Source organism: Peromyscus maniculatus, chromosome 16, assembly GCF_049852395.1.
Source record: "Peromyscus maniculatus bairdii isolate BWxNUB_F1_BW_parent chromosome 16, HU_Pman_BW_mat_3.1, whole genome shotgun sequence".
Classification (NCBI taxonomy): Eukaryota; Metazoa; Chordata; class Mammalia; order Rodentia; family Cricetidae; genus Peromyscus; species Peromyscus maniculatus.
This window is the reverse complement of record NC_134867.1, coordinates 24,076,626-24,088,908: the sequence shown is the minus strand read 5'-3', so window position 1 is coordinate 24,088,908 and position 12,283 is coordinate 24,076,626. Positions and strand designations below refer to the sequence as shown.

Genomic DNA, 12,283 nt, shown 5'->3' with positions numbered 1-12,283 from the left:
GTCACTTCTTAGATGATGTGTACACAAGTCAGTGTGGGTTTCATAGGAACACAGAAAAGCTGGGTTTCAAAAATCAAGAAGATCAAGATCTCAACTTTTCTTCCTTTAAACTATTTTGCTCATAGCTTCTTCGGGTGTCTTCATCTGCTTTGTTCTCTTTTTCATATCTGCTTCCATGGTGATCCTAATGTGTATATCTGTACAGAGGCTTTCAATGTCAACTTCAACTCTAACATACACCATCTGCCTTTAACTCCTTCTCCTCATTCAAATTCTAAACTTCATGGAGCTCACTGACATCTCTTTGCAAGCTAGCCTATTCAAGAATGTTCCAACATACTTACTTGTGTCTGCTTGTCAGTTCTGTCAGGTGATGTTGTATGGCACTTTGTTCTGAGGTTAAAAGTCCTCCATCTTGGAGGGAAACTTGTCAAGACCCGTGGATATAAAAGAAAAAAAGTTTTAAAGAAAGGAGATTATTTTAGGACAGGATATTTACAAGGAGGTGAAACAAAAGATTATGTCAGTGTTTCAGGGGTGGGTAGGTAAAACCCTCTATCCCACAAGGAAGCTCCATTAAGACAGGAAGTAAATAACTCGAAAAAAGATTCAAGAAGTTCCTGAAACTGATAAGATTCACTAGGTTCTTGCTACTCCAAGAGCATAACAGCGGGAAAGAGTCCTGGGAATCACATTTAGACAAGCCAAACTGCAAAGAAAACATCCAGACAAGCACAGCTGGAAGAAGCAGATGAGCTGCCTGGAAAAGGCCCATTCCAACTGAGCTACATAGAATGGACACTCCTCAATATGAGCTGCCTGTAGACTGTGCTGTATAATCCAGGCTTCCAGCCTTGGTGAGCTGTTACCTGTGCTGGGGTGGGCTTTATGGATGCAGTTGTCTTTGAGTCATTTTCTTTTCTGTAAGTAAAGTCTCACCCGTATTCCTTTACATAACCCCAATAAAACTCATCAGTTCACCAAAAGGAAGGAAGGGAGGGAGGGAAGGAGGGAGGGAGGGAGGGAGGGAGGGAGGAAGGAAGGAAGGAAGGAAGGAAGGAAGGAAGGAAGGAAGGAAGGAAGGAAGGAAGGAAGGAAGGAAGGAAGGAAGGAATTAAGTGAATAAATAAACAAAAGCAGTCCTGGTGTTTCCTGACCCTGCTGATGCACTTCTCTGTATTTCTCTATTGAATGCAATTCCCTAGTAATGAGATTCCCCAATCAGGACTGGAATTTATCCCTCCATTTGTGAGTGAGGCTCCCTTCAGCCTGGTTTACACAGATGGCTCAGAAAGCAAGTGTGATACCACTTTTTATCCTCATTTTTATTTGTTTTTCCCTATTACCATAGTTCCTTTGCAAATACTATTTCAAGTTATCCATTCCACCTGAAAATCTTGCTTTTAATCATTTTCTCAGGTTGGAACATTCATTCACATTTCCCCACATAAAGCATCTACTTACTCTGTCCAATTTTCCTTTGTCATCAGTATGTCAACTTGTTTTTAATATTTTTTTCTAATAGTTTGCACAGCATTGCTTTGTCACATTTGTTTCAAACTGAGCAAACTTAACAATGAGATTAAAACATGAACCTTCTTATTGGGGTTTGGACATAGTCTTGAATGTATGTGTTCACAACAGAAAGCCGGAGTTTTTTGTTTGTTTGTTTTTGCATTTTACTGAAAACAGATTCTTCTCTCATACATCTCTCCCACAGTTGCCACTCTCTCCACTACTTCCAACTTTCCCCACTCTGCCCCAGATCCACCCCTTCTCTATCTCCCTTTAGAAAAAGAGCAGGCCTCCAAGAGACAACAACAATACAAGATACAATAAGACAAGAACCTCTCACACCGAGGCTGGACAAGGCAAATCAACAGGAGGAAAAAGAGTCCCAAAAGCAGGCAAATGAATCAAAGACACACCTGCGCCCATAGTTAAGAGTCCCACAAAAACATCAAGCTAACAGCCACGACATATATGCAGAGGACCTGGTGCAGACCAAGAGAGACCTCGTGCTTGGCACTTCAGTCTCTGTGATCCCAAATACACCCTGCTTCACTGACTCGGTGGGCCATGTGTTCTAGTGCCCTCCATCCCCAGTTTCTGGCTACTTTGATTAAAGCCACAATAAACATAGTTGAGTAAGAGTCCTTGGGGTAAAATAAAATGTACTTTGGGTATATGCCCAAGAGTGGTATAACTGGGTCTTGATTTTCAATTTTCTGAGGAACTGCCATAGTGATTCCCTTAGTGGCTGGTCCAGTTTGTATGCCCACCAGTGATGGAGGAGTGTTCCCCTTGCTTTATATCCTCTCCAGCACTTGCTACCACTTGTGTTATTGATCTTAGCCATTCTGACAGGTAAGATGGAATCTCAAAGTAGCTTTGATTTGTATTTCCCTGAAGACTAAAGGTGGTAAACATTTTTTAAGTGTTTCTCAGTGAGTTGAGATTCCTCTATTGAGAATTCTCTGTTTAGATCTGCACCCTATTTTTAATTGAATTATTTGCTTTTTTTTTTTTTGGATGTCTAGTTGCTTGAGCTCTTTATGTATTTTGGGTATTAATCCTATATCAAATGTGGAGTTGATAAAAAGCATATTCCCCATTCTGTAGGCATGATATCATCATCATCCATCCCTTATCAGAGATCAAGTGATACTCTAATACCCATTTAGCCTCCAAAACTAAGTTAAACAAACCTCTGCATTATAAAGTTTTAAGCCTCAGGTATTCTGTGATAACAAAGGAGAACAAACTAATACATCCTTCTTAATTTTTGGCTGAGGATTATTTCTTTAGCCAAGAAGTTTGCTCAGATGACTACGGGTAGGCAATAAATTAAAACTTCACAACATGCAAAGCCCAAGAAGCTGTGTGGCATTCAAAAAGCTGTTAGTGTAAAGTAATACCACCTGAAAGTCTCATGAACCTGAGTCATCTTTCAGTACTGCATGGAATTGATTGTGAGTTTGGTAAGTCCAGTTCTAAATCTTAGTGTTATCATGAGTTCACTGGTAAAAGGTTTTCGTGTGGTAGGGCAAATAATGCGATGTATATTATGTGTACATATATTCATAGCATATATTTAGAAGTGGTGTTCATTCAATGACTACAGAAAAATCACCTACTGTGTGGGGCACTAATTCACTGTTGTTAGCTTTTGTTCTTATAGTGTACAATGGCAAGACAGATGACTCTCATACAGCTAGGGCTGTATTTTTCACTTGTCCTATTACTTTGTTTACAAAATTTTCTTTTATTTTAACAGTCATCACTTTCAGGAGTAAAGCAATATGGGAGGGGGCATTTGATTATAGCTTTAATCATGAAAATACGTCATAGCCACTCATATCATGAATCCAATTATACATCACATGATATTACTTTGTGTCATAAATTTTATATCATATTCCTTTATAAGGATCTTATAATATTTAAATTAACTCAAGCAGTTCCCATTGCATAATGCTGATTATGTATGCACATTTGCAGTAAACATTTTAAATTTATGTGTGTGCAGTATGCATTTCTATGCATACTGTGTGTATGTATGAGTCTACAGAGACCAAATGAGAGTGTCAGATACCCTGGAACTAGAGTTGCAGGTAATTGTGGGTCTCTCCATAGGTACTGAAATCTAACTGAGATCCAATACAAGAACAGCAAGAGCAGGGTTGTACCATCTCTCCAAACCTGGAATTTTTCCAGACCTATATTCCACTACATATTAATTATAATATTACATAACATAATCGCCTCTTGTTTTGCTTATATGCTTTTCAGTTTTTTTTGTCAATTTGACACAAGCTACGAGTCATCTAAGAAGAGAGAATATCAATTGAGGAATTGCTTCCAACCGATTGCCCTGTAAGCACGGTCTATGAGGCATTTTTATTGAATAATAATTGATGTAGAGAAACCCCAACCCATGGTTGTGAGTTCCATACTGGGCAGGTTGTCCTGCATTGTATATGAAGGCAAACTGAAAAGACAGTGAAAAGCAAGTCAGTAAGCAGAATTCTTCCATTGTCAGTGCATCAGCTCATACTTACAATGTCCTGTCTTGAGTGCTTTCTTTCACTTCCCTTAATGATGAACTGTGATATGGAAGTGTAAGGTTAAATGACCCCTTTCCTCCAGAAATTGTCCTAAATGAGGCTTGCTTATAGTTTCAGAGGTTCAGTCAATTATCGTCATGATGGAGAGCATAGCAGCATGCAGGCACACATGGTGCTGGAGTGCTACATCTTGCATTACAGGCAATAGGAAGTCGACTGACACACTAAGGGAAGCTTTAGCAAAAGAGACCTCCACGCATGCCCCCACAGTGACAAATTTTCTCCAACAAGGCCATACCTCCTAATGGTGCCACTCCCTGTGGGGACCTTTTTCTTTCAAGCCAGGTGCTTACGTGAGAATAAGCAGCATGGGGGCATTAATTTTGTCTTTAAAATGAATTGAATATAAATTTTTCCTATTCTAGGCTTAGCTGTGTGATCTCGGACATATGAATATATATATATATATATATATATATATATATATATATATATATATTTCACCTATACTGAATTTTTTCACTTATCATTCTACCACATATATCTTTAAAATGAAGGATGATTTGTGATGATTTTTTTTGTCCTTCACACTCTCTTTCATCTACATATTCATTTTGATTCCCACTGTCATCCTTCATCTGGACCTTCATCCCCAACTGTTTAAGTGCTGATATCAACAGGCTCCCATCTGTTCCCTAGGCCTCCAGGCTCCTTCTCATCAAAGCATGCCCCTGCCAAAATAACCTTTACAAACTATTTTAGTTCATGTGACTACCCACACCCCACCTCCAATTAGTCATCGGCTTCCGTTTTTCCCAGAGCAAAATTGCTAAAATATATTCCATAGATCATTGGTTCCACAAAATGCTTCTTGGAAACAAAGATCTGAGAACATATTGGAAAATACAGAACATTTTATGCTTTGCTTGAAATTTCACAGTGAATGTTATTATATCAAAGCCTAAACTATTAACTTCTTACACTCACAAAATTTTGGCCTCAGAATCTCTAACTTCCTTGTCTAGTTTGGAATTCTTATAGCTTTACTAAAGATAAATTGTTCAAAAAATGAGCTCTTGATTCTCCTGAACCCCTTTAAACTCATCCCCACTACTTTATGCCTATCCAAACAAAAGGTCATTTTAAGAAACTTTCTTAGAAGTCATTCATGACTTTTTCTTGTTTCATCTTCTACTCTCCTTGACCACATCAAAATCAGGAGTAATTGAGCCTCCCTTCTTTTGAATTCAACACAAAACCATCCAATCATTTCCTATAAAATACATTAAAATCATTCTAGCCAAAATATTCATTATCATATTCTTATAAAACTTTAACAGATTTCTGAAAAGATATCTTTCCATTCACCCTGATCATCAAACATTTGTTCTCTACAAAGCAGGTAGGATAGCACTTTAAAAATATAAAACAAATGTCCTTGTATGAAAATATTCAAAGGAGCTAAGAAGATGGATCACTCAGTCTAGCCCCTTTATGCCTGTCAAGGCAGCTATGGCAAGTCTGAAGGCATAGGAAGGCAAATCTCTAGGAAACTTATGGACTAGATAGCTTGGCCTAGATGACAAAGCTCCGTCCAGGCCAAACAAAGAGAGTCCTGACCCTCAAGAAATTGTGGAAGCTGACTGAGCACATACATCATAGGCTGTAGACAAATTGCTAAATGGTCTTATTAAATAAAAATCTGGAGCCAGATATAGCTGTAAAAACCTGAGAGATCAGAGGAATAGGAAAAGCTACAAGCTAACCTCACATCACCAGCACCTCAGTCTCCAAAGGGAGACCTACTTCCTGTATACCCATGCCTATATGCCTTTCTGTTCTGCTAGCTCATTTGTTCTCTACATCCAGCTACATCACTTGCTCTTCTTGCCCAGCTGTCACTTCCTGTCTATCTGTATAGACCTCCAGATCTCCATAGTTAACTAGTGTTGGAATTTAAGGTGTGTGCCACCATGCCTGGCTCTGTTCCCAGTGTGGCACTGAACTCACAGAGATCGAGACAGATCCTTGCCTCCTGAGTGATAGGATTAAAGGCAAGTGCTACCATTGCCTGACTTCTAGGTTTTATATAGTGGTTGGCTTTTTCATCTGATCCTCAGATAAAGTTTTTTGGGGAACACAAATAAAATATCACCACAATAGTCTATTCTCTAACATTCTCAAACAAGTATATCCATACAAAGGAATTCATGTACACACCACATACACACACACACACACACACACACACACACACACACACACACACACCACAATGGACTGCTCTTTAGCCTATGATATAATATCATGTCAGAATAACCTCCTCACCATAAATATAAAACTATTCTGTAAAGGTTGAGTCACTTCTCTTAAGCATTGAATAATATCTATACATTTAATACAGTATTTAGGTTTGTAAGAAAATGAAACAATCATATTTCAACGAAGTGCTTCTTTCTGAACAGGCAAAGGAAGCACTCATGCTGGGGTGAAGAATTTAGGGAACAGAGAAAACCTTTTTTATGGGTTATAGCTTCAGAGCCAAGAGAACTATGGAGAGAACAGTCTTCAGAAATCTGCTTAGGGTTTCCCTAACTCAATGGTTGAATATTAATTTGTATGTGCACAGGATGAAATTAATTGATGGAGGAAATAAGTGGAAACTAGAAGCTGAACAAACCAACTTCCCATTTGGATAAATAGAATTCAAGTTAAATCCTAAGTAATTAAATATGACAAAGAAGAATATTCCTGGGCAGTGAAATTGAACTACCACTAGACTAAAGATTATTTGAAGCATGTCTACATCTTTTAAACAAGTTTAAACTAATAAAACTTATGTGCATACCACATTAACAGACAGAACACTGAACTCCATTAGTTATCAATAAAATTTTCCCAAGATACAGCATCAAATGAAATCACTCAATGATTTAAAAAAAAAAAACCATGAAAACTTAGGAACATTGATCCTTATCTACCTGTTGGTAGAATCAGAGCTACATGACATAATAGAATGAGTTGACAGAATTTGGAAGGAAGCCTTAACAAAATGGAGGGAAAATGAATATATATATATATGAATATATAAAATGAATATATATGTATATATATATGAATACACACACACACACACACACACACACACACACACAATCCAAGTATGGTGATAATAGTACCTACAATTAAAATTTAATTGAATAGCTAAGAAAAAAATCTTTAAGTGAGAGATAAAAAATATTTTTCAAAAGTAGAGAGATTTCAATGACATAAGAAAAATTATCACTTGATATTTTAAGTCTAGATAGAAGTTTAAAGATTCCAAGGGGAAGAAAGTACTCATTTGAGGAAATAATGGGAAATAATGGCAACATTTTCCAAACAGTCTAAAAATTTTTGCATTCTCAGGTTTGTAGAATCATACATCCCTTAAGCATAACCAAAGGGAATCATAACAAGACATCATAACTAAAATGGTGAGGAACAATCACACACACACACACACACACACACACACACACACACACTCACTCACACAGAACTTCTCAAATCATCTGGGGGGAAAAAGACACATAAAAGGGATAAGGAAAGAATGACCACAAATAACTCAAAAAATGAAGACTAGTGAAAAGGAAAGTAAAATGAAAGGAAATCCAGAGAAAATTGCATGACATCTGACTGTGCCTAAAAGAGAAATATATAAGACTAAAGTCCCACATCCAGTGAAATTATTGTTTAAAACTAAAATTCAACGGCCTGGAGAGACAGCTCACAGACTAAGACACTTGTCACATATGTGTGAGCCCTGAATCCCCAGATACCATGCCAAAATGGGATTTGGTGTGTTATCAAAAGGAAGAAGACATGAAGGGAGGTGGTGGAGTTTGAAGCACAGGGTGAGTTGGAGGAGGCAAATGTGGGATGGAGATGGACACGATCATATTTCATTTTATACAGGTATAAAATTCTTAAGTTTTTAAAAGCTATCTAAAGTGTCATCTGCCTGCCGTCCTAGCACCTGGATAGATCGTCAAGGCAAGTAGGCTAGACCATCAAATTCTGGGCACACAGAGAAGCCCAGCCTCAAATAGAGAAGGGGAATCACAAGTCACACAAGATCAACTTTGGACTTTTACATGCTTGGTCATATATGTGCACACATATGTACTTATATGCCCACACTCATGTGGACAGACATACACAAAAACATGCATGTCACATACCACACACACATATATTTAAAACAAATGAAATTTAGAAATTCTGAAAAAGGTTTCCACAAATAAAACCTAATGTTTTTTGTCAGTAGCAGGGTTTTGCTGTAATAAATGATAAAAGAAACTTTTTAGGCAGAAAAAAATAACATCAAGTAAATAGTTTTATCTACACAAAGGAATAAATGGTAGTGTGTTGTCTAATCTGAAAATATTTCTTGCTTGAATCTTTCTGAAGCTATTAGAATTCTAATTAGGTTTTTAGTTTGGTTCATAGCATCATGCAAATGTTAAGTTCTTTATTGAAAATTGTGCTGTGTCATATAAGGCATTAACACTAAGGAAAACAGAAAGAATATATAAGAAATATTCTTGCTGTGGGATGTCTTTTTGTATGCTGTGAATATGTGTTGCTTGGATTAGTTGATAAATAAAGCTGCATTGGCCTATGGCAAGGCAGCTTAGAGGCAGGGGGAAATCCAAGCAGATCTATGAAGAGGAGAAGGGAGATGAAGGAGAGACTCCAGCCACCACCAAAGGAACAGCAAGGTACCAACAGATTGGTAATAGCATGGCCATGTGGTAACTTATAAATTAATAGAAATGGGTTAAGTTATAAGAGCTAGCTAGCAAGAAGCCTGCCATAGGCCAAACAATTGGTAATTAATATTAAGCCTCTGAATGATTATTTTATAAGTGACTGAGGGACTGGGGGGGGCAGGGAAGGACCTGAGAAAACCGATGGCTACACATTCTGACTATTTTTACAGCATTTCCATCAGGCCCAAATTAATTCAAAATAAAAAAAATTAAACAAAGACAGGACTTTCAACCTCCCTGTGTCCATGCTGGGCAGACCCCACTGCAGTGAACAGGTATGTGGTGGAGAAATGGGAGAGATGGAGGAGGGAAGTGGTTGCATGCACTTTGTAGAGAATCTGAAGTAAAGGTGTGTTGATGGTGAGGAATAGACTGAAATGGGTGGCCTAGGCCGACACCTGGGGTCATGTGTGGTCCTGATGTGCTACTGGTGAGGGTCATGTCTGGGTTCATGGTTCTACCACAGCCCGGGTCTGTATTGATGTCCATGGCCCATGTTACTACTGGGGGTCATAGGAAAGCCGTCTCTGGTAGTCTGGGCACTGGGGAACTGGACTTGCCAAAGTGGGAGAACTGTCCCCAGTGGTGTGAGCAAGAGGGAGCTGGCCCTGACCCTCACCTGAGTGAGTCAGTCCTGGTAGATGCCCAGACTGACAGACTCAGCTACCACACAGGCCCACATCCAGGGCTTTGAATTGGCCCATCCCAGCATCTACCCCATCTATGATCTGCTAGAGTGAATGAAGGGAATGGTCCTGAGGAAACATAGCCACAGGATCTCCATGACTAGGAGCAACAGCAGGATATCTGAGAGAGAGAGAGTCCAGTATTGATGGACCCTCACTGAGGCCTTGAACCAGACCAACAACTCATTGCAATGAATATTTGCAAGAAAATCTGTTTGAGGCAAAGGGTATATATACTTCATGACACACCACAGCTCCCAAGGCCACTATGACAAAATAATATATGATGGAGAGGCAGGAAAGATGCAGGAGTGAAATGGGTTTTGTTTATTTTTTGTTTTTGTTTTCATCTTCAGGGGAGGCTGCAAGCACAGAGGGTTGACATGAAAGGACTGGAAAATGAGTGGGACTGGAGTAAATGTTATGAAACACCCAAAGAAACAATGAAAAAATGAAGTTAAAAAATTAAACCAAGTAAAGTAATGAAATATCCTATATGGATATTATAGCATGTGTAGATTTAAATTATCTTACAGCAATAGCATAAAAACAAAAGGGATATCCTGTGTTATCAGAAGAGCCTTCTCTGCAAGTGGTGAAATATCATTTGAAAGTAGACTTAGAAGTTAGATAATGCAGAGTAAAGCTAATGAAATTCTTAAAGAATATAAATGAAAATAAATTATAATAGTCATGTATCAACAATAAAGCTAGCATGCTATACTAAAGCACATTCAACTATTCCAAAAGGATCAGAGGGAAAGCAGAGAAGAGAGCAGATTTAAATCCAGTTAGATATTATTCAAAATAAAATATGCAGACTATGGCATTGGAGAGGAGAGTACATTGGTATTTTAAAATGGTTCATTTTACACACACACACACACACACACACACACACACACACACACACACATATATATATATATATATAACTACAACAGAGACCTCGTTATTTTAAATAGTCTGGAGTATTAGTGCTCTATCTAAGTCCCAGTCCCTCATTCTCCCATCTCAGAGGTCTCCCTAATCGCTGTTAGAAGTGTGGGGGTGTAGACCACATTATCATCTTCTGAGCTGACAAAAGTGCAAAGGAAGGAAGACCAGAAGTCAGCTTGCCTCTGAGTGGGGCGAATGGAAGGGATCAACTGATGGTGAAGATCCAGAACATCTATCTGATAATCATCTGATGACAGAAGCATCTTTGCAGCATATTATGGGAGTCAGGCAACATATGAGTGGTACTAGGATCCCATTTCTCTTGAGGGTACAATTAGACAGGAGCATCTACTTGACAATATAAAAGGGAAATGTAATTTCATCTGGCATTGTAAGATTGCTTAGTGATGCACCACAGATAATATGTGGGTATGTTGGATTATTTCATTCCAACCTGTAAATCTGTCCATAGGGTATCTGGTATCCTCCTTTAATCAGGAAACATTGGTGGTTACTGTGTAGAAGGGCCCATTACAGCTGTAAGAACTCTTCCAGAAGGAGAGAGTGCTCCATAGTTGGTGAAAACATTTTCAGATTTGTATTTGGCATTTAAGAAGTTGGGCCTGCTTGTCTAGACTGCAAGTAGGAAGTGAGGTGCTGCCCTGGGCTGAAGTCAAGATGCCCCATAGCAGGGCAGCACTTTCCTTATTAAAAAGAGAATCACCAGGCATGATGAGCCATGCCTTTAATCCAAGTCACTTGGGACGCAGGGGCAGGTGGAACACTGAGTACAATATTTGCCTGATCTCTAAAGCAAGTTCCAGGCCAGAAAGAAAGAAAAGAAAGAAAGGAAGGAAGAATGGAAGGAAGGAAGGAAGGAAGGAAGGAAGGAAGGAAGGAAGGAAGGAAGGAAGGAAGGAAGGAAGGAAGGAAGGAAGGAAGAAAAAGAAACAAGTCATTAGTGGGATGTAGTTGTCTCAATAATACCTCATGTGGTTAGGAGTCAAGTCAGAGGAGTACAGTTTTTTAGAACCAGAGATTATTTTTATTCTCTTATATATTACATCTTGACCACAGTTCCCCTTCCCTCACCTCCCCTCAGTCTCTGTTCCCCAGCTCTTCTCTCTCCCAGATCCATGCCCCCTCTGCCTCCCCTCAGAAAAGAGCAGGCCTCCCAGGATATGCACCAAACCTGGAAAAAGCTACCATAAGCCTGTGCACATACCATCACATCACAGCTGGATGAGGCAACCATTAGGAGGAGTAGGATCACACAAGCAGACAAAAGAGTCTGAGACCATCCCCACTCCCAGTGTTAGGAATTCCACAAGAACACCAAGCTACTCAGCCATAACATATATTCAGAGGATTCGAGTAACACCCCTACAGGCTCCCTGATTTCTACAAGCCCCCCATCAGTACCAGTCAGTTGATTCTGTGGGTCTTGTTCTCCTGGTGTCCCTGACCTCTCTGTTTCCACCAATCCTGCCTCCTGTCCTCCACAGGACTCCACCTAATACTTGGCTGTAGGACTCTACATATGCTTCCATTAATTACTGGATGAAGTCCCTCTGCTGGGCTCCAGTTCCAGAACACTTTGCAGTTCCAGAACACTCCGCAGGCAGGACAAACTGTAATTCAAAGGTTTTGTGGCTATGTTGGTGTTCCAATCCCTCCACTTGAGGCCTTGCCTGGTTACAGAAGATGGAAGATTCAAACTCCATGTATCCAATTACTAGGAGTCTTTGCTAGGGTTACTATAATAGAATATTATAGT

General features: G+C 39.2%; 1 long non-coding RNA gene across 1 annotated transcript in view; it reads right to left on the bottom strand.

The window, feature by feature from the left end:
• LOC143268955 (uncharacterized) overlaps positions 1 to 12,076 on the bottom strand; it is a 41,327-nt gene extending 29,251 nt beyond the window's left edge. Inside the window, exon 1 of the long non-coding RNA XR_013045205.1 lies at positions 11,929 to 12,076. This is a non-coding gene — a long non-coding RNA (uncharacterized LOC143268955). The remainder of the gene's footprint in view (positions 1 to 11,928) is intronic.
• Positions 12,077 to 12,283: the final 207 nt, after the last annotated feature.